The following is a 22315-nucleotide window of genomic DNA, read 5'->3' as shown; positions in this document are numbered from 1 at the left end:
AAAACACAGCAACATGTAGGTGATAAGTGACAGCACCTGGTAAGCAAGAGGAGTGAAGTTGTAGTAAAAGAGAACAAGGAAAAGGGATTGGAGAAGTGAGACAAAGTCTAAGGGCAGAAGAATATCAACATTTAGAAGGATCGGGGTGGGGGAAATAAAAGAGGGGGGACCAGAAAGGACCAGTCTGATGGAAAACAGAACCAAAAGGAAGTGATAACACAAGAATTTCAAGAAGCAGAAAGCAACCAACAATTAATTTTGAGAAGATAAAATATCTACTGAACGCATGACTGAGAAATAGTTAGGAGACCTCACTAACAGTGAGCCTTTTTCAGAAGAGGATTTGTCTTATCCTATGACAGGATAAGAGCTGAAGTCATAGGAACCAAGAATTATCCAGGAGAACTGGGACAGAAAGCAGACAAGAGAAGAGATGGCTTAAAAAAAATGGCAAAAGGTTTTCATGTGTTCTAGGTATTTAAGATACGAAAGACTAAACCTATTTAAATGTAAAGAAGACACACATGGTCAAAGAGATTTAAGAAACAAGAAGTAACAGAAACATATTTTATAGTAAGGTTTAGAGATGCACTATTCAACATGGTAGACACTAAAACATGTGGCTATCTAAATCTGAAATTAAATAAATTTAATTCCTCAGTCACACTAGCTACATTTCAAATGCTCAACAGTCACATGTGGCTGGTGATTATGGTACTGGACAAAACAAACAAACACAGAACAATTCCATCATTACAGAAAGTTCTACTGGATAATACTGGTTTTGAAAAAAGGATGAATTCTAAAGCAGGGATAAAGAGACTGGCCTTTATAACATAGGATGGTATAGATGCACACTGTTTGTAGGTGGGATATGGTGGGAAAAGGGAAATGTTGAGGGTGTTCATTTCTGACAGGCTCATTATTTCTGGAAAATAGGAAGTAAAAATTACCTGCCAAAAGTGGGCAGGAAATGGCTGGACAGAGCAGGAGAAAGTGAAAGCTAACTGGCAAACAAGATTGGCTGTGTCCAAGAGCAAAGATAGTAAAAAAAACCCTCCTATCAAAATGGAAAGTGGACACACATTTTTCAGGCAAGAAAGAATCAGAAAGATATGTATTCACATACAGAATAAGTTCAAAATAGAAGAGAGAAAAAGTTGACGGAGTTCCTGCAAAATGGCCTCTCTCTCTTCACTGAAATAGAAGACAATGTCACTTGCTTAAACAAAAGTAGACAGGTATGGGTTTGAGCATTTACAGAGAGCAAAAAAAGGCTGGAAGTCTCTGTGTAGAAGATGATAGAGAATCAGTAGAAGATGATAGAGAATCAATCAGTGATGGAAAATAAAACTGTCAATCAGCCCTAACCACACAGCTAAGATCAAAAAGTGTAATTTGTAGTGTTTCCAATCAGAATAGTTCTACATCTTTCCTTAACACCTCTGAAGACTTGGACTGAGAAAATCAGAGAGTTGTAGACTGACAAGATAAGCCAAAGGGTAAAGTGTACTAGAATGCCAATGCAAACACAGCTGACCTTTGAACAGCACGGTTTGAGCAACATGAGTCCGCTTATAAGTGGGTTTTTTACAAGTGTATGTTATCTTATGATTTTTTTTATTTAATTTTTTTTTTTTTTTTTTTTGTGGAAGGGAAAGAGAAGGAGAGAAATCCCAAGCAGGCTCCTCACTGTCAGTGCAAGAGGGGCTCGATCTCTCAAACCGTGAGATCATGACACAAGCCGAAATCAAGAATAGGACACTTAACCTACTGGGCCACCCAGGGGCCTCTATTTTATGATTTTCTTTTTTCTAGCTTACTCTATTTTAAGAATATAGTACATAATATATATAACATACAAAATATGTGTTAACTGTTTGTGTTTCCGGTAAGGCTTCAGGTCAACGGTACGCTATTTAGTTTTGTGGAACCGAAAGTTACGTTTTGGATTTTCAACAACACTGGGGTCAGAGTGCTGCATTGTTCAAGAAGGGTCAGCTAAAATGGTGGGACACAAAACTGAGGCTGGATCATAAGCAGGAGGGGGCTGACAAAAAGTATTTGGAGTTAAAGTACCATGGAAATCAGATGAAATGAAAATAACGGTCCACAGGAAGTAAAAGGATTGAAGACAGGGGTCCACAGAGGAACTTTAGAATTTGTGATTTCTAAGTCTAAAGTCCTAGCTAATAAAGGAAACCTCAAATGGCAAATGTGCATGAATTCTTTAATACTTACTAAGCACTATTACAGACAGTTAGGGAACAATGGTGAAAAAGGCAGTCAAAGCCCCAGCTTTTCATAGAGTTAACATTCTTAAAGCTGACTACAGAAAAAAGTAAAATTAAAGACAATGAAATTAAGAAGGTAATGGGAGCCTGGGTGGCTCAGTCGGTTAAGTGTTTGACTTCAGGTCAGGTCATGATCTCATGGTTCTTGGGTTCAAGCCCTGCATTCGGCTCTCTGCTGTTAGCACAGAACCTGCTCTGAATCCTCTGCCCCCCCGCCCTGCCCCTCTCCCCTTTTCTCTCAAAAATAAACAAACATTAAAAAAAATTAAGAAGTCAAGAAGCTGGGAATGCATGATTTTAGGAGAATTGTATAAATGTGTTCAAGTCAGCAAAAGACGATGGAGCTCAAGAATAGAAAGTTTTGCAAAAAACTTTTCTGAAGTTTTAGAGAAAACTTATTTTTATTTTCTAGAGAGATAGAGTGTGTGAGAGCACGCTCCTGTGCACAAGGGGGTGGGGGCAGAGAGAGAGGGAGATACAGAATCCAAAGCAGGCTCCAGGCTCCACGCTGTCAGCACGGAGCCCAGTGCGAGGCTCAAACCCAGGAACTGCGAGATCATAACCTGAGCCAAAGTCAGACACTTAACGACTGAGCCACCCAGGTGTGCCCCCACACACTTTTTAAAAAGCAGATGGGAATAACTTCGTGTCAGAAGAACTTGTTCAATAAAGGAACAAAGATCATCTTAGAGGCAGTGAAGACCAAGGAATGTGTCAACTCCCAGGTCTCTCCTCACCCCACCCCACTCTCCCTTTATAACAGGGTAAGAGTATGGAAAAGTAGCTCTACTAGTAGGATATGGACATAGGACATAATTCAATGTAATGACCTACAAGTGCCAAACTTGTGGTGCCACTTTCACATATAAAGTACATTATATTATTTCAGCAGTCTGGTTAAAAAAGGAACAAGTTGGGTTCAGATAAAGAATCCTGTGTAACCTACAGTCATAGTGGAGAAAGAGAAGCCTACATTATAATAAGAAGCTGTAGAGCACAGCAGGAATAGGATTATAATTCAAATTCAGTTACCATAATTAACATACATTAGTAATAGCAAAGTAATTGGTTAATCTGTTGCTACTTTTAGGGTTAGATTATATCACACTTAAGGGAACAAACATACAAGGATAAAGAAAAGAGAAAGTCTGATAAATTATTGTTATTCTTCAGCATAGGAAATAGTGTCTTCAAAAGTTAAAACTTACATAGCAATCTGTGTTTTGAAATATGTGTCTTTATCATTTAGAAAATAAATTTCCTAATGGCAGGAAATGTTATTTAAAATCATACCTAAGAAATCCTTAACAGAACTGTCCCTATATATTCCTGTATATTCCCTGTAATATTACTGCTAATATTTTTACATATGATCATTTCATATTACTAGATTTTGTCTATCGGAAAACAAAATAACTGACATCATTTAAATGTTCATTAAAGTTGGTGAGGGAAGGAGGGCAGCAATTTAGACAAACTGGCTGCCTGATTACTTAGAGCTATATAGATAGTCTAACTCAATTATTTTGATTCTTAGCAAATGACCAGAGTCTTGCCTACTCATTTTGCTGATTGTTCTCAGTAATGAAATCTTACCTAAGTTTAAACAATATTGTTATTTTTTTAAGTTTTTATTTAAATTTCAGTTAGTCAACATACTGTGTAATATTAGTTTCAGGTGTACAATTTAGTGACTCAATATTGATTTGTACAATGTGAAAATAAGACATAGGCTGAAAAGATATTTAAGTCAAATAAAGACACTGGCCCAAACAGACTCAAATTACATAGAAAGTTGTCAGTAACACAAGGAGTACAGCTATAATTTCCCTAACTTGAATATTTCACACTGAAGATATTTATTCTTTGGTATCACAGAACCAAGCACAAAAATTATAAATTTTTCAGCTATCAAAACAAAACTGAATCCACAGAGAAATACTATTACTGGCAATGATAACTGATAATTTTAGGATTTTTTAAAAATGTTTTATTTATTCCTGAGAGAGAGACAGCATGAGCAGGGGAGGGTCAGAGAGAGAGGGAGACACAGAATCTGAAACAGGCTCCAGGCTCTGAGCTAGCTGTCAGCATAGAGCCTGAAGCGGGGCTCAAAACCACAAACCGTGAGATCATGACCTGAGCCGAAGTCGGACACCCAACTGACTGAGCCACCCAGGTGCCCTGATAATTTCAGGATTTTTAAGTGCAATTTGGGAAAGCATAATAATACTCTGAAGATTAGTCATTTTAACTGATAAGAATACAAGCCAAAAAAGTGGTTTAAACACATTATCTAGGTTACAATATGAATCTATGAATTTTTCTTTGATCAAACAGCACCACTAATCAGTAAATGTGTGATTCGTTTTAGAATATGCCTAAATACTAAGAACATAAAAAGTTACAACTCCAGATCATTCTCATTCCTAAAATATTATGAAGCATGAAAATAAGGGAGAAAGGGCTAAAACCGCATTGAGTTTACTCTAAGATTTCAACCTGAAATGTACTGGGGTGATTTTAAGACAGTGAAGAGAGATTAATAACATTTTCCAAGTGAAACTCTACAGGCTGATTTCAATTATTCCGTATTACAAAGAAACAAGAACAACTGATAACCTATGAATACAGTTTTTAAAAACCTGTGCAGAGATATGCCACATGACAATCACTGTTCCCAGATCCGTCCAAGCTAAGTCTTATAGCTTACTATTCTCATATCTATTTAAATTGAACCTGTTCCTACAGCTAATAAAACAAGAAAAAAAGTTTGTAGCAAATAACTTTACACACCATTAAACACAGCGGCCAGAGTGAACCTGTTAAAAGGTAAATCAGCACCTCACTCAGCTGCCCCAAACCCTCCATCCAGTCGAGCCTTCCATCTCAGACTACATGCCAAATGAACTGCAAAAGCCTTATGTGAATTGTACCCCCACATATAAATACACAATAACATCTCTCTGACCTCATGTTCTATTGCCCTCTTCCTCTTGCATTCTATTCCAGCTTTCTCATTTGTAAGTCAGATGTCCCAATCACAGGGTCTTTGCATTTGCTTTCCTTCTATCTGCATGGTCTTCCCCAGATCTTTCCATCTTTACTCCAAAGTCCCCTGCCTGGTAAGGCTTTCTTTGACCATTGCATCTAACATTTCAAAACAACTCACCAACAACAATTTTTTTTTAATATTTTAATTTATTTCTAGGAGAGAGAGAGAGAGAGAGTGTGAGCAGGGGAGGGTCAGAGAGAGAGAGAGGGAGATACAGACTCCGAAAAAGGCTCCAGGCTCTGAGCTGGCAGTCAGCACACAGCCCGACGCGGAGCTCGAACCCACAAACCGTGAGATCATGACCTAAGCGAAAATCAGACGCTTAACCGACTAAGCAACCCAGGCGCCCCACACCAACAACAATTTATATCCCCCTTCCTTGCTTTATATCTTCCGCTTAACCCTTTTCATTAATTAACATATTACGCACATGCACTTGTGTATCTTTATTTATTCCCCACTAAATATAAACTATGAAAGTTCTGATTCCCATCTGTTTGTTCAGGACTGTATTCCGACTATCAACAGTACTAGGACCTAGTAAGAACAGTGCCTAACAAATAGTGTGCATCTGATAAGTGTTCAATACCTTAATTGAATTATCTTGTAGAACTAAAATTAAATAACAAAAATACTATCTTAGAATAATGAGTTGGTAAGAGCCTGATAAAGCCTGATAAAGATATGTGCATCTTAATATATGAATGCTCTGTTACAAAGGAATCTCACAAAGTAATTTCATGGTCTCAATAACTAAATTAAGATTCCTGTCACAGCGAACCACTTCCATTCAGTGTCTCAAAAATAGAGGGAGATTTGTGGCAGGAAGCACTTATATTGCACCTTGTGTCATCTGTTGCCTTAGGGTGCATTAAGCACTATGCTGAAACCTCCATAATAATCGCCAGATGGCAGCACCGAGGCAAAGTAGATGCTCTGATAAGTAACAGCTGGTGGAGTAGCATTCTGACATTAGCTTTTGGAAATAACTTTTAAAAACAAAAACAGCAAAAATTTTGCCCAATGAGCTCTGCTACATGAGGTTTATACTATGAAAGAAAATAATTTTTAGATACAATCATTTAAAATATTTTAAATATTACTGTATTATGAGATATTCCAATCTGAAAGTCCAATTTTCATTTTCCCCCAAAGACTTGTCTTAAGTTTTTTTGAAACCATCATCCACTTGCCATTGTCTCCATTTTCTAATATCTTATGAAAAACTCAAATTCACCTTGTCTTTGTTCTTAAACACTGACATAAAGAATAGTCAAGAATCTGTATTGTTCTATATAATTATTTTTAGTTCTTTCAAGACTGAACTGAATGATAAGTTCTAGAATTTATGACCACCAAATTTTTCAAGGAAAAAGACTGCATGTGTAAATCTAGACTTATGACTTCAGAAATCTTTAAGAGATCATTTCATAAGGTATCAGGCAATAATGATGTGTGATTTCTTAAAAGTTACAAATTTTCTCAGGTTTTATGGCCACTGGAAATTATTGAGACAAATTAACATAGCTAATATTAAGAATATGAAAGCATATAATTCATATAGGACTCGTTATAACATCCAAAGATGCACTAAGCAATAATGGTCACATCATTCATTTAAATACAAAATATCAGGGCGCCTGGGTGGCTCAGTTGGTTAAGTGTCCAACTTTGGCTCAGGTCATGATCTCACAGTTAGTGGGTTCGAGCCCCGCATCAGGCTCTGTGCTGACAGCTAGCTCAGAGCCTGGAGTCTGTTTCAGATTCTGTGTCTCCCTCTCTCTCTCTCTCTGACCCTCCCCTGCTCACACTGTCTCTCTCTCAGAAATAAATAAAACATTTAATAAATACATACATACATAATATCTATAAAGAATTATAAAAATCTCATTAGAAACTTACATTCAACTATAATTACTGCAACTCATTTTTTAAAAGATCAAGTGGTATACCAAAAGAACAAATACTGTATAATTCCACTTATTTGAGGAACCTAGAAAAAATTTATACAGGCTGAATGTAGAAAAGAGGTTATCAGAAGCTGGAAGAAAAGGAAGAATGGGGAATTATTATTTAATGAGTACAGACTTTGAGATGATTTAAAAAAAAGTTCTAGAAATGGACAGTATTGTTTCAAAGCACGGTGAATATACCTAATGCCCCTGAATTATACACTAAAAATGTTTAAAATGGTAAATTTTGCAATTAAAAAACTGAACTAAAAACTTAAGTGGTATGTTTCAATCTCACAGGTCACATGACTTCAGTAATAGATAAAAAGTCACAGAGTGAGAGGCATCTGGGTGGATTGGTTGGTTAGGCATCCAACTCTTGATTTCAGCTCAGGTCAGGATCTCACGGTGGTGAGATCGAGCCCTGTGTGGAACTCCACACCCGGCATGGAGCCTACTTAAGATTCTCTCTTCCTCAACCTCTGCCTCTCCCCCTCCAATCCCCCTCCTGCACTCTCAGTCTCTCAAAAACAAACAAACAAAAAAACCTGTCACACAGAGAGGCAACTACTTATAATTTGTCTTCATCTTCAATCTGTATCTTTTAACCGTTCCCCTGGAACCCTTTCTTATGTTCATCTTGACTGCAGTGATTAGACTTAGAAATAGTTTTAATCTCCCCAAATGAAAAAAAAGTTACTACTAATAAATTCTGGCTACTGAATTTAAATATTAGCCATTTTATTCTCACTATACCCACATCAAAGTTAGTTTCACCTTTTAATCCAATTAAATAAAAATAGCTCACCCTTATGCCTTAATATTTTTCTTGTAAGACAAGTTTATGAATTAAAATCTATCTAGAGGTACCTGGGTGGCTCAGTCCGTTAGGTGTCCGACTTCAGCTCAGGTCATGATCTCATGATTCATTGAGTTTGAGCCTCACACTGGGCTCTGTGCTGACAGCTCAGAGCCTGGAACCTGCTTCAAATTCTGTGTCTCCCTCTCTCCCCCACTCATGCTCTGTCTCTCTCTCAGAAATAAGTAAGCATTAAAAAAATGTTTTTTTAAGAATTAAAACCTATCTATCATGCACTGCTAAATTGCAAACTAAAACCTCTTTCTATCTAATCCAGCCAGGTGACTCTCCATGAAACAGCAAAAGCCCCTCTCAAATCAACCCACCTAATTCAAAGCACTTATGTCAGTAAATACAAAACAAAATCCACACAAAATAATTAGAACACAGTTAAATACTACTCCCATTACCCACTTACTACCAAAAAATTCAAAAGTAAGTCTTTTGAGAGAATACCTACACAATTAGTTATTTCCAATATTATAAGAGAAACAAACAGGCATACAAAGCTCACTTCAGGAAACTAGTGCTTTGATGGAAGGTACTTTGTTGAGAAAGCTGAACATTCTAATACAATGTTCTCTTCTCCTCAGGCAAGCCTTCCTCTTGGTTTTACCCAGTTCTTCATGCCGCCACTAGTAACGGCCATAGATGAACTCCTGCTCCTCCCAAATCCTTTCTGATAGTTTAGAATTTAGTTTTCCTTGATCTTTTCCAGAAAGACAGCGCTAGTTAAGCAGAAATCACCCTAGATGTCTTGATTCACCTCTTAAGTACCTCGCATACAGTTATGTACTAAATAAGAATTCAATGAAATTAAAATACAACAAAATCATGTTTAATCCAACTAAGTTTATCAATTCTTACTCAAAGCCTCTCTTCCAAGATTCAGTAATCTTCAGAGGAGTTGTACTTGGGTAGGACTTAATCTCTTTAAATTTGTCAGCACCCCATATACTATCAAGTATCAAGCACTCCATGGCAGGGACATCTAGGTGGCTCAGTAGGTTAAGGGTCCTGATTTCAACTCAGGTCATCATCTCACGATTTGTGGGTTCAAGCCCGACTTTGGGTTCTCTGCTCTCAGCCCAGCGCCTGCTTCAGATCCTGTCTCCCGCTCTCTGTCCCTTCCCACCTTGTGCTCTCTTTGTCAAAAATAAATACACATTAAAAAAAAAAAAAAGTACTCCATGGCTGATTAAACATTTTCCTCAAAAGAATAAAGTTGCAAAATACATTTAATAATAAAGTAACATAAAAGGCTTGGAAAAGAGCCCATGTTCCTTTATTAATAGTCTACAATAAGGTAAACTTGTATAATTTTAATCAGTTCCAACATAACCCATTAGCCATTACAAAGCTTTAGGAGGGGTACTAAACTGATTTCATTCTTATTTTGATGAGTTCATTCAACGACTTGTACCATTAAACACAACAAGATTAGTAGCAAAATAAATTAATGGTATAATTAGAATAGTAATAATCCATTTCAACCTACACTTTTACTATGTATAGAGATTATCATAAATTTAGAGGAGACAGCAATCATCTGTCAAGATACTATAACAATTTTCTCTTTCCTAATCAGAGGTGACATCAAAAATAACAATGTGTGGGGCACCTGGGTGTCTCAGTCAGTTAAGTGTCTAACTTTGGCTCAGGTCATAACCTCATGGCTCATGAGTTCAAGCCCCACATCAGGCTCTGTGCTGACAGCTCAAAGCCTGGAGCCTGCTTCGGATTCTGTGTCTCCCTCTCTTTCTCTGCCCCTCACCCACTTACTCTCTCTCAAAATAAATAAAACATTTTTAAAAACTATAAAATAAAAATGTGCATATTTGCTGAACTTAGATTCTGTGTTAAGAAACTATCAAGAGTTGCTTTCTTTTCCATATTCATCAGTTAATTTGAAAGTTCCACTTCCTGTTTGTCAGTCATAAATCATTCTCTTCATTTATCCAAATAATGCCAAATTATTACTGCTTCTCCTTTTCTTTGTGGTCCTTTACCTTCTATTTTAGTTTGTTTTATTTAATTAAGTATGGCTCTTCCCTAATTCAGAGTCACACCACCATATGCAATCCTCTCCATGGACTGACTCCCTCTAGTCTTTCTTTGATTTTTCTTCTGCACACTGCTTCCAGATTAAGCCCCTTAAATACTATTTTTTAAAATACATATACTTTTAAGTTTATTTATTTTGAGAGAAAGAATGCTCACAGAAGCACACATGTGCACATGGGGGAGGGGCAGGGTGGGCTCCACACTGTCCGTGCAGAGCCTGCTGAAGGGCTCAATCTCACAAACTGGGAAATAATGACCTGAGCTGAAACCAAGAGTAGGAAGCTTAACTGGCTGAGCCACCCAGGCACCCCTAAAATACTATTTTTAAAATCTAGTTACCATGCTGGCTCAAAACTTACAAAACATATACCAAATGTTAACTCCTATGGTTTTGTATTCAATTCCTTCTACCAAACTAGTTTTCTCATACTACCTTTGTCTTCTCCCAATCTATTCACTTGTCTTCAGAGATCACATTTTATGCTCTTTTCTCCAGGTTATCTTACCCTGTCTCTCAAAGTCCTTTGTATTCTTGCCACTAGGAATCAGCTCGGCAGAGCTTAAAGAAAGACAGTTCTGCAACTTATGGCATCACTTTGCCTAAGTTAGCCTCTTTGATGTAAAATGGTATAACATATCTACCTTTCAAGGTACCATAAAGATTAAATAGGATAAAGTTTTGGAAGTGTAACTCAAACATAAGAGGCATTTAATAAATGCTGATTTCCTGTATCCCCTTTCAAAACTGTATCTATCCATCAAAACTTATGTTTGTTAAGTAACCAACTGCCACTTTTTAAGTCAGGATAAGAGTTTGTTTTAACATCCCAAAAAAGGCAAGGTGATGAAAATTTCATGTGGACTAATATATTTCCAATAGATGGCACTTATCTACATGATTGCATTAAGATACATTTACTTTTAGAAAAGTCTTTAGTGCTTGAATTCAGGAATATTAGCATGTGGATATTTTCTATGCTAAAAATGTAGAAAATAATGGTTTAGAAGGAACAAGATGTTCAACAAGACTTTCCTATTCATTGCATTTTTAAGAAACTGCAACTGTAGACATTTATTTTGGCCAAACTAAGGTCTAAAAGAAGCAATGTTTTGAATAAATTGACAAATAGCATCATTTTCTTCAAGATCTGCCAAAAATAATAACTGATACATAATATTCTGCTACTGTCAGAATCATGGTCTTTGGAAGTTTCTGAAAGGGATCTTCAAAACACATTATACAGCTGAAGCTCCTGGGTGGCTGAGTCGGTTAAGTGTCTGACTTCGGCCCAGGTCATGATCTCACAGTTGGTGGGTTTACTTCGGCCCAGGTCATGATCTCACAGTTGGTGGGTTTGAGCCCCGCGTCGGGCTCTGTGCTGACAGCTCGGAGCCTGGAGCCTGCTTCAGATTCTGACCCTCCCCTGCTCATACTGTCTCTCTCAGAAATAAATTTTTTAAAAAATGAAAAAAAAACAAAAACAACAACAGCATTATACAGCTAACCCCTGAATGCAGGGGTTAGGGCATGGACCCTATACAAACATCTACTATGTATAACTTTTGATTTCCCCAAAACTTAATTACTAACAGCTTACTGTTGACTGGAAGCCTCACCAATAACATAAACAGTCAATTAATATATACTTTGTATATTATATGTATTCTTACAGTAAAATAAGCTAAAAAATTATATTAAGAAATTGTAAGGGGGGTGGGGGCGCCTGGATGGCTTAATCTATAGAGCATATGACTCTTGATCTCAGGGTTGTGAGTTCAAGCCCCATGTTGGATGTACAGATTACTTAAAAATAAAATCAGGAAGGATGGAAGGACGGAAGGACGGAAGGAAGGAAGGAAGGAAATCATAAGGAAGGGAAAATATGCTTATACTACCATACTGTATTTCTCAAATAAACCTGCAAAAAAGTGGACCCACAGAGTTCAAACCTGTGTTGTTCAAGGGTCAACTGTATGCTCATTTTACCAAAGATAAAAATCATTGCCAAAGGCTATACATGACTAGTAAAGTAAAAAAAGTTATTCAAAGTCAGGTACTCCAAGTCGACAACGGTTTTAACTCACTCACCCAAGTAAACAAGCTACAGATATAAATTCTGAAAAAGAGACTTTAGAGATGGCAAGTGTTGAGTTTCTATTACTGGTAAATAGTGATATTACTTATTAACAAAATGGTGTAGCAGGATTTAAACTTCTATATATACATATATGTATATATGTATATGTATGTATGTGTATATATAGAAGTTTAAATCCATATATATATACATACATATACACACACACATATACACACACACACACACACACACACACGACTGACCAGGGGTTCTCCTGCCTTCTTCAAAGACTAGCATTATTCACAGCACTAAGTTTGGTTCTAAGCTGAGCAGAAGGAACTCACCCAAGGAACCAAGGCAAAAGTAAGACGGAGGCCTCAGGAGCCTAGTCAGAAGCACCGTAACAATGCAAGTCCCTGAGCATTTGTAGGGACCTGAGAAAAGAAAGAAGTTTTTCTACAAGGAACAAGGATCTTGTCAAAAGACAACCCTCAGTTGTCAGCTGCATCTAGGCTGCAGTGGGAAGTGCTATTCTACCCATAAAGCACCTGGAGTTACTATCAGGACTTACAGAAAGTAATCAAATACTTAGTGTGTCTTTGCCAGCGTCATCATTTTCAGTTGTAACAGAAAAACTTTGCTGTTTATTCTAATTACAAAATCATTATATTCTCACTTTAAAAATTAGATAATAAAGAAAGGGAGAGGGGCACCTGGGTGACTTGGTCGGTTAAGTGTCTGACTCTTGATTTCAGCTCAGGTCATGATCCCTGGTTTCATGAGATCGACCCCCACATCGCGCTCTGTCCTGACAGCGTGGAGCCTGCTTGGGATTCTCTCTCTTTCAAAATAAATAAATAAATTTTTAAAAATAAAATAAAAAAGAAAAGCAGGAAAGACAGTAAACTTCTCTCTGATCTTTCTCTTCCTCCTCGATATATTATATACGTCTAAGTTAATGAACACTTGAAGCAGTTACATATGCTTTATAAATACTAACACTTTTAGACCTAACAACTATCAACAGGGTATGTACTATTATCACCATTTTCCAGGTGAGAAAACAGATCCCGGAAAGACTAATTTACCCACGGTCATAAAAAGTGGCAGAGCCCACATAAAAAGCCCAGGCTGTCTGGCTCCAAAGCCTGCACTCTTCAACCCAGCATTGTGCTCTCTTTTTTATGTATGTTTTTCTCAACTTTCCCTATATATTAAAAACAACAACAACAACAACAAGGACGAAACACATAAATAGGTCCGTACTACATATGGTATATAATGTGGTTTTTTTGTTAAATTTCTACATCAATAAATCCAAATCAGCCTCATCTTTCTAATGGCTATATAACATTTCACTACATGTGTAAGGTAACTTAACCAATCCCAAACCGATAAACATTAAACACTTCTAATTTTTTTAAATCATATTCAATATTGTAATCAAACATCCCAAGGGGCGCCTGGGTGGCTCAGTTGGTTAAGCATCCGACTTCAGCTCAGGTCATGATCTCATGGTTTGTGGGCTGGAGCCCCGTGTCAGGCTCTGTGCTGTCAACTCAGAGCCTGGAGCCTGTTTCAGATTCTGTGTCTCCCTCTCTTTCTCTCTCCCCCGCTTGTGCTCGGTCTCTCTCAAATGAATAAACATTTAAAAGTTTTTTTCAAATCCTTGTACATACATCTTTGTGCACTTTTTGGTTTATTTCCTTTAGGATATATTTCTTGAACTGGAATTGCTGGGTCAAAAAATGTGTACATTTCTAAGATTTTTGATACATACTGCCAAATTGGATTTTACAGAGACTATACTCCCACCAATAATATCTGTGCCAGCTATGAAGCTGCTGTCTCTCAATTACAAGCTCACCCTTACTCTGCTTTGTGGTGCTAGGCTGGGAATGCATATGTCATTTCTCCTCTGTAGGCTGCCTTCCCATTAGGCTCCACCAACAGAGAACACTAGAGGGAGACAAGAAGGTAAAGATGACAAAAGAATGGACTTGCTCCTTCCAAACACTTTCCTCTTCCTGCCAGTGTCACCCTAGCATGGGTCCTTTTTCCCAGCAGCAAAGTTGCTGCAGTCTTCAGCTTCCTGCAAAAGACTGATTTCTCTTAAAATCAGCTTCATCATGTTCCCTCAGAAGTACCAGCAGCAGTACAGCAACGTATCCTCTTGGGAGGCTTGCATCCCAACCTTTGAGCGGGCCCTCTGTAAGATTTTAAAAGCAACACTTTGCAGTGAGACCGCCTCAAAGGTCTGAACCTCAGCTCCATGGGGCCCCTCCTCTAAACCTCTAGGTTATAAGAACCCAAATCTCTTTCTTTTGTTCCTCCAGCCCTAGCGGTGGTAGCTGCTTAAGGAAGTTATTACCTCTGTTGCTTCAACATCTGCTTTATCAATTCCCTGTACTACAGTCTCCCAGGGTTTCTGCTTTCCTTACTGTAACTTTACTGATATGTTATCTAATAGTGTAACAATTTGGCATATCTATCTTCAGGTCAGTGTTATGGACTGGACTGTATTCCCCCCAGAATTCATATGCTGAGGCCCAAATCCTTAATGTGGCTGTATTTGGAGATAGGGCCTTTAAGGAGTAATTAAGGTTAAGTGAGGTCACATGGGTGGGGCCCTAATCCTACAAGCCTAGTGTATCATAAGAGGTGGAAGAGACATGGGGGGGGAGGGGGGCAGATGTCTGTACTCAGAGAAAAGGTCATGTGAAAGGCAAGAATGTGGCCATCTGCAAGACAAGGAGAGATAGCTCAGGAAAAACCAATTGTGCTAGCATCTTGATCTTGGACTTCCAGCTTCCAGAAGTGTGAGAAAATAAATTCTTATTTTTTAGGCCATCCAGTCTATGGTATTCTGTTTGGGGAGCATTAGATGACTAAGTCAGCTCGTGAAATTGCCTCACGTTCTTCTCATCTTCAGTGTTTCCTCCACATACCATTATCCATACTATCTCTCATGCATAAGGACACAGAGTTAGATGCTAGAGAAAAAGGATACAACAAAACTGGTTCCATGCTGCTGGGTCTTAACAATCTAATTGTAAAAATAAAACATGCATTAAAAATACAGTACAAAACAGAGTAGCACATGATAAGGAATCACAGTTCCTTTAACCACGGTTAAAGGTATATTCAAAATTATGCTTTGCTAAACCATAATAAGACTAAAAGATTCAGGAAAAAAGTAGGACCTGATTTTATTTTTTTAAGGACTATATAATGCTTTAATAGCCAAACCTTTTCTTTAGACATGAATTTAAACAAGCAGTCTCACCAAACTGTGGAAAAGAATAAAAGCCAATTTTTTTCTCTGAAATCATGGACACATTTTTTGCACAGTCTAGATCCTCTACTTTATGAGCAGTCTTAAAACTAAGAACCCCAAATTTAAAGATCTCATGTTATCTTCTTTAATTCAAAATACAATAAATAAATTAGATCACTTCTATTCTAGGAATGTCTCCTTGCAATGCTGATCAACAGTTAAAAAGCAATACCTCTCTAAGCTGTCTTCAAGGTCCTTTAAGAAAATATCTCTCTTCCTGAAGAACAGATTTTTTTTAAGCAATGTAATAATTTCAGGTAGTTACCAGTACCGTATCTTCTCCACACTATCCTAATATTGCCCAGAAACACATGTGCGTGCATGTACACACACATACCTAAGTCGATATTCATCAAATTAAAATTTTTCTTTCAGACTTAAATACATTTCATCTTCAATATTACCACCATAACAGTATAAATAAAGCCTTAAGTGTTTAACAAGTTTGAAGCCTAAGGACACTAGCTTTTCAAAAGAAAAGACAGGGTGGAGAACAGTGACGTAACGCTCAACAAGGAAAGCCCTGACAAGTGTAGACTGCACACACACAATAAGAGATCAGGAAAGCGAGGTTGAAGCAGCCAGTTTGGTTTCATGCTGCAAATTTTTGGCAGACATTCAATTCCTTCTGCTGTTTTCCTAGCCAGCACATTTATCTATGTAATGTCACCAGATCTAGGGAGGGAGGAAGGTTGAGAGGAGGGGGAAGAGGAGAAAAAAACTGTTTTACAGGCTGCCAGCCCCTCTGCACATGCTGTTACTATACAAAGGATGTCTAGAAAGCCAACGTGCTGCACAGATCCAAATGCTACAGGCAGGCGCGCGTGCGCGCGCACGCATGCACTCCACCCAAAGAACAACTGCAGAAAAAGGAAACTGCCTTTCGAAAGAAGAAAGCCTATAATTAAAGTCTTGATTCACAAGCAAAGACTCCCTTCTGAAGCTGATTTCAGTTCTTGGGAGAAAGGAGGAGGAGGGAAGGTATTCTAACCCTGTGAGGAAACAACCAGTATTCTGCAAAAAAGCCTGAGTTGGTCTGGTCCATGCCAACTACAAACATATGCTACTGCAGAAACAAACCAGTAACACTCCTAAGAAGCAAAAGCATCCTGTCATGTAACAATTACCTTATGAATACCTGATGACACTTGCCACAATACTATAGGGAATAAAAATGAATTTTAGGGAACAGTTCAGATACCTCAGAAATATAAATCTTGACTATACGGAGGATACTTTGCTATTCTTAGCAGTCTTATGAGTGTGTATATACACCATAGTAATATTGAAACTGAAACTGGAACTGGAATATAAAAATAGAGATTAAAATTCATAGCTGGGAAACAGTCAAGACTAGTGGTTTCTATAAATGGACACTCCAATCCCATGACATATTATATAAGTTACTATTACCAAACGCAATACATGAAAATACAAACCCTGAGCATTTATTTAACCTGAGAAACTACTCAATCTATTCCAGTCTAAAAACCAAAAATGCTTTTCAAGATCAAAATGCTGCATCTCCAAAAATAGCATACAATCTGCCCCTAAGAATGTGTCATAAGAAACAAACAGGAAATATCGTGTGTTGAAATCAGGAGTTATAAATAACTTTGTTCTACACTAACATAGTTTATACACACAAAATATAGTCTTCAAACAACAGTAGTGCTTAGGACTTCCCTGAGATTAAACTAAACAATCAACTAATTAAGGAGACGGCTTGATAGAAGGGCAAGTTCTCCTCTAGCCCTAGTTCTCCAACAAAGGGCAAGTAACTTAACCTGTCATGGTACTTCATTAGTAAAATGACATGTCTCTCTCTAAAGTCTCTTCTGTTGTTAATATCTACAACTACAGGTATTTTAAGTACAAAACAGGGTTTCCTACTTTGAAGGAGCTCATAAATCTAGTTAAGGGTAGTCATAAATGAATTAGTAAACAATGTAACACCCTGACAGGTCCAGAGTAGTCACTTAACAGGTGTGTAGACTGCTCCAGGAGGCACTAAACTTAGAGTCCTGACGTTAAGGGCATTTAAAGAAGGAGAGCTGACGCTGTCAAAACGTCAAAACAGAGCAGAGTTCTGCTGGGACTAAGAGATTCTTTAGGATTCAACTTTTTAACTTCATAAACCCCAACCAGTTAATCCAAATTCCATGTAGTTATTATCTCATTTTCTTCATTCAACAGAATAAGGAAAACAATATTAAACATTAAGGCTTAAAAGATATTAAGCACTAACAACCTAAAACACGAACTTGCAATTGTTGTATTATACTTAGTCCAAACTACTCCTCAGCCCAGTATGAATGATTTATACAGGGCCTGAGAGACTACTAAACTATTAGGTTGAGTTTGAACATGACAAACTTGATCCACAGATAGTAAATCACAAAGCCCCTCTCATTTGTATATATAACCTAAAGCTAACACTTTTAACTACAAAAATCTTAAAGCCTAATAAAAATAAAACAAGTCCTCAAGTTATATTTTCTTTAATACTGTTCTTAAGAACAGTGTTGTTTAACAGAACTTCCTGCAGTGATGAAAATATTCTGTATCTGTACTGTCCAATATGGTAACCACTAGCTACATGTGGGCTACTGGGTACTTGAAATGTGGCTGCTATTTCTTTTTCTTAAAGTGTAATTAATTTAAATAGCTACATGTGGCTCATGGCAACTGTACTGGTACAATCCTAGAAAACCTGTATAAAGGGAAGACATTTTAAAGCTAATTAATAAGGTTTTAAAATTTTAAAGTTAATGAATAAAGCAATATGAAAAGTGAATATAGCAATGTCTACATAGTAATTTTTACCTTGAAAAACAATTTTTAACATAAACTGTAGTGTATGACTCTGCATGCACACTACCCCGAGCAAGACTGCTTTCTATACCAAGTGCCTCACATTGTAGATCATCCCTCACCTTTAATATAATGCTCTCAGGCTTCAGTTTAATTGGTTGCTAAAAATATAGTCAGTTACCTATACTGGTTCTCTTTCTTCCTCCATAAAATGAAGATAACAGTAACTACATCTGTCTGATTTGATTAAATGAAATAAAACCAAAACCATAAAGTATTCTGAGTTAAAACGTAAAAAAGCAATGCTATTACTTTACATAGGAATAAAATTTTAAAATATTATTCTTAATGCCATCATCTCAGGAAACTTCACAGTAAGTGTGATTCTCACCGAACAACCATATTATAGCATTATTCTAGGTGCACATAACCTAGCAAAGGAGTTAAAAAAATAAGTAAAGGGCATAACAAAAGTGTGTTCATAGAAAAGGTAACATGAGGCGGCCCTAAGATGACTAATATGTATATGTGTTTTACATCCTTTACAAAACCTTTAAGGTTTTTTTCTGGTTTTCCTCAAAATATTTGATATTAGCATCCTCTGTAAAAAGCACAAAAGGGGGCGCCTGGGTGGCTTAGTCGGTTAAGCGTCCGACTTTCGCTTAGGTCATGATCTCGCGGTTTGTGGGTTCGGGCCCCGCGTCGGGCTCTGTGCTGGCTGCCAGCTCGGAGCCTGGAGCCTGTTTCAGTCTGTGACTCCCTCTCTCTCTGACCCTCCCCTGCTCACGCTGTCTCTCTCTCCCAGAAATAAATAAAACATTAAAAAAAAAAAAAGCACAAAAGGCTCATTAAAGAAAAAGCATACCTTTACCTAATCAAAAAAATAATAAACCTAATTCTGGAGTGGTAAGTTTATGACATTAGTCTTGCTACATACTGTCACAGTTATTAATCTCAAGTACAATGCTCCTATTAAAAACTCTCATACAGGACTTTTAAAAACAAGGATAAAATTCTATGGTATGTACTTGACTATAAAATTCTGTTATCTAACTTAAGAATTCAAGTGTGCTTTAAGGCTTAAAAATTAATCTTAAAGCCCACTTTCCAACCTACTCTCAAATGTGTGCTGCAACTCTCTATGGGACAAAATGCCAAGAGTGTCAATTTATCTGGGAAAATCTTTCCCAGAGAAACACTCAGTAACCTTCTACTGACAGAAGACCAGAAGTCTGCAGATCAGACAACCCATATATTCTTTGAGTGAACAGGATAGCTAAGCAGAACGATAGTTTCCTCTGAAAAGTCAAGGAGAATTAGGTTCCAATTCTAGGATTTTAATCTTATCCATAAAGCAATTACATTAACTAATTAGGACAGATCTATAGAACCCTTGGCTCTGTTTACATTCAGTTCTCAAAAGGATTTAGGAAAGCCTAGAGCTGTACCTAGCTTTCTCATACAAACTTTTAGGCAAGTCTTCCCAATTCAAAAGCCCTCAGACTCAGCATCCTATCCTGCAAAAACTGATTACCACCTCCCCTTCAAAGGAATTCATGAGACAGTCCAAGTTTACGCCTGTTCCTGGCACACCCTTTCAAAAATGACCAGGTTTGGATGACAAATTATATAATCACCCTAACAACCTTCACTAACTCAGCAGTCATACCCGCCCTATAGCTTTTTATATATTCTCCTATGTATCCAAACATTCTGGACTCCAAACCCCTCTGTCTGGAATTTCCCACAGCTGGTTAAGAGAGTAACACATAAACAGTCAACAGGAGAGTGTAAGAAAGGGACAATACAAGAAGCTGAAGAGAAGCCCCCAAGGGTAAGCATAACAGAGCAACATGAAAATGAACGTCATTACCGATGCTTTAAAACACCTGGTTGGCCCATACATGTCACTCAAGCCCCTGCATTAAATATCTAGAAAAAAGAGGACTAATCAGACTCTACTGGCTATTATTTTAAACAAAGATCTTAAACTTAGTTTGGACTTATGCCTACAGGTAACTTAGCGATTATTTCTATTCAAATAAAAATATTAACACACATGATGATTAACACCAGAATTAATCATNTTTTTTTTCCAAAAAAAAAAAAAAAAAAAAAAAAAAAAAGCATTAGGTGTGGCATCTTAATGTAGTTCACTTGGAAACACAATGGCTACTGTGCTTCTATCCACCAATCCCCACCCCCACAAGGCCACTAAACGCAGACTGTGCCAATTATAAAAATGCATTCTAATTCATTCAAAAACCTTTACAGGTCTACCATATGCCACATACTATACTAGAACTGTACATACAAAGATAAACAAGATAATGTCCCTATATTAAAGCAGTTTACATAGTCTAGTGGCAAAAAGACAAACTCCAAGTAAAGAGATGGATGAAATGACTCTCAGTTGTTTTAAGCAGTACTGTGAAGCAAATAAATCAGAAGCTTATAAAAAGATGGGAATGAAGAAGTAGCTACCTGTTTCAGAAAAAGAACCTCTCGGGGCACCTGGGTGGCTCAGTCAATTAAGCGTCCAACTTTGGCTCAGGTCATGATCTCATGGTCTGTGAATTCAAGTCCTGCGTCAGGCTCTGTGTCGACATCTCAGAGCATGGAGCTTGCTTCAGATTCTGTGTCTCCCTCTCTCTCTGTCCCTCCCCTGAACTTGCGTGCTCTCTCGCTCAAAAACAAATTAACATTAAAAAAAATAAAATAAAATAAGAAAAAGAACCTCTCTGAAGCGACAAGGAAGCAGAGACATAACAAAAGAGAAGCTTTGCCTCCAGAGAGGTAAATCATTGCTTGCAGAAGGAAAAGCATGTTCAAAGGTCTCAAGACGAGGGTGGTGCCTAGGTGGCTCAGTGGTTGAGTGTCAGACTCTTGATTTCGGCTAAGGTCATGATCTCACAGTTCATGGGGTCAAGTCCCACGTCAGGTTCCACGCTGAAAGCAAAGAGCCTGCTTGGGATTTTCTCTCTCCCTCTCTATCCCTTCCCCGCTCATACAGGCTTGTGTGCACGCCTGCCCCCCTCTCTCTCTCTCTCTCTCTCTCAAAATAAATACTTAAAAAAGTCTCAAGAAGACAAAGAACTTGCTATATGAAGAAACTAAGAGAAGAACAGTGTGGTTACAATACAGTAAGCAAGGGGTGACAGTCTGGATATGGAAAAGGGCTGGATATTCCTTAAATGCTATCAAGGAAGAATCAAAAAGGACCTCTTGTTTTCTGGCTTTGATAAGCAGTGAATTTACTGGTATGGGTAGAAAAAAGGGAAGAGGAATCAAGAGTTTGTTTTGTTCACGTTAAGTAGGTCAGAGTGACTGCTTTAGTGACATGCATGTGACTTCAACTGAAAACTCCAGGGGTTTTTGAACAAAATTTGAAAAGATCCTTTTTTTCCTCTAAGGGTCATGAAGGTGGAAGGATCTGAGTCCTAAAACATCTGCAACCATAATCCCAACCATTTGGAGAAAACCTGTCTGAAATAAGAGACACTGTAACCAATTCAAAGAAGAAGCAGAAATGAGGAGAAACCAAGCAATAATCTTACCCTTTGTCCAGCTGTCCCTAAAGCCAACTGGATCCATCCTTATCCTTCCTTGCAGCTTGATAACACGCAGTATTAATAAATCACTCTTTTTAGTCAAGGGTTTCAATCACTTGCAATCCCAGACCTGACTAACCCACTATATGCTGATTTAGATTCTATTTCCTTTATTGAGTAAATCTATTAAGAGCCAGAAAGGAATTCAAATCTACTTTATGTAGCTTTAGAAATTCCAAAAGGAAACAAATTTGCAGCAAGGAAATATAAGAAGCAACAAGAATTACAAAAGAACCATCATCTTCCTA

General features: G+C 37.6%; 1 protein-coding gene and 1 long non-coding RNA gene across 2 annotated transcripts in view; one reads left to right on the top strand and one right to left on the bottom strand.

Annotated features, from left to right (window-relative positions):
- LOC144239113 (uncharacterized) overlaps nt 1-13132 on the top strand; it is a 52579-nt gene extending 39447 nt beyond the window's left edge. Inside the window, exon 5 of the long non-coding RNA XR_013337317.1 lies at nt 13061-13132. This is a non-coding gene — a long non-coding RNA (uncharacterized LOC144239113). The remainder of the gene's footprint in view (nt 1-13060) is intronic.
- Nucleotides 1-22315, bottom strand: part of KAT6A (lysine acetyltransferase 6A) — a 99507-nt gene that overhangs the window by 47746 nt on the left and 29446 nt on the right.

Source organism: Crocuta crocuta, unplaced genomic scaffold (assembly GCF_008692635.1).
Source record: "Crocuta crocuta isolate KB4526 unplaced genomic scaffold, BGI_CrCroc_1.0 scaffold177, whole genome shotgun sequence".
NCBI classification, from domain to species: domain Eukaryota; kingdom Metazoa; phylum Chordata; class Mammalia; order Carnivora; family Hyaenidae; genus Crocuta; species Crocuta crocuta.
This window is presented reverse-complemented; position numbering and strand designations above follow the sequence as displayed.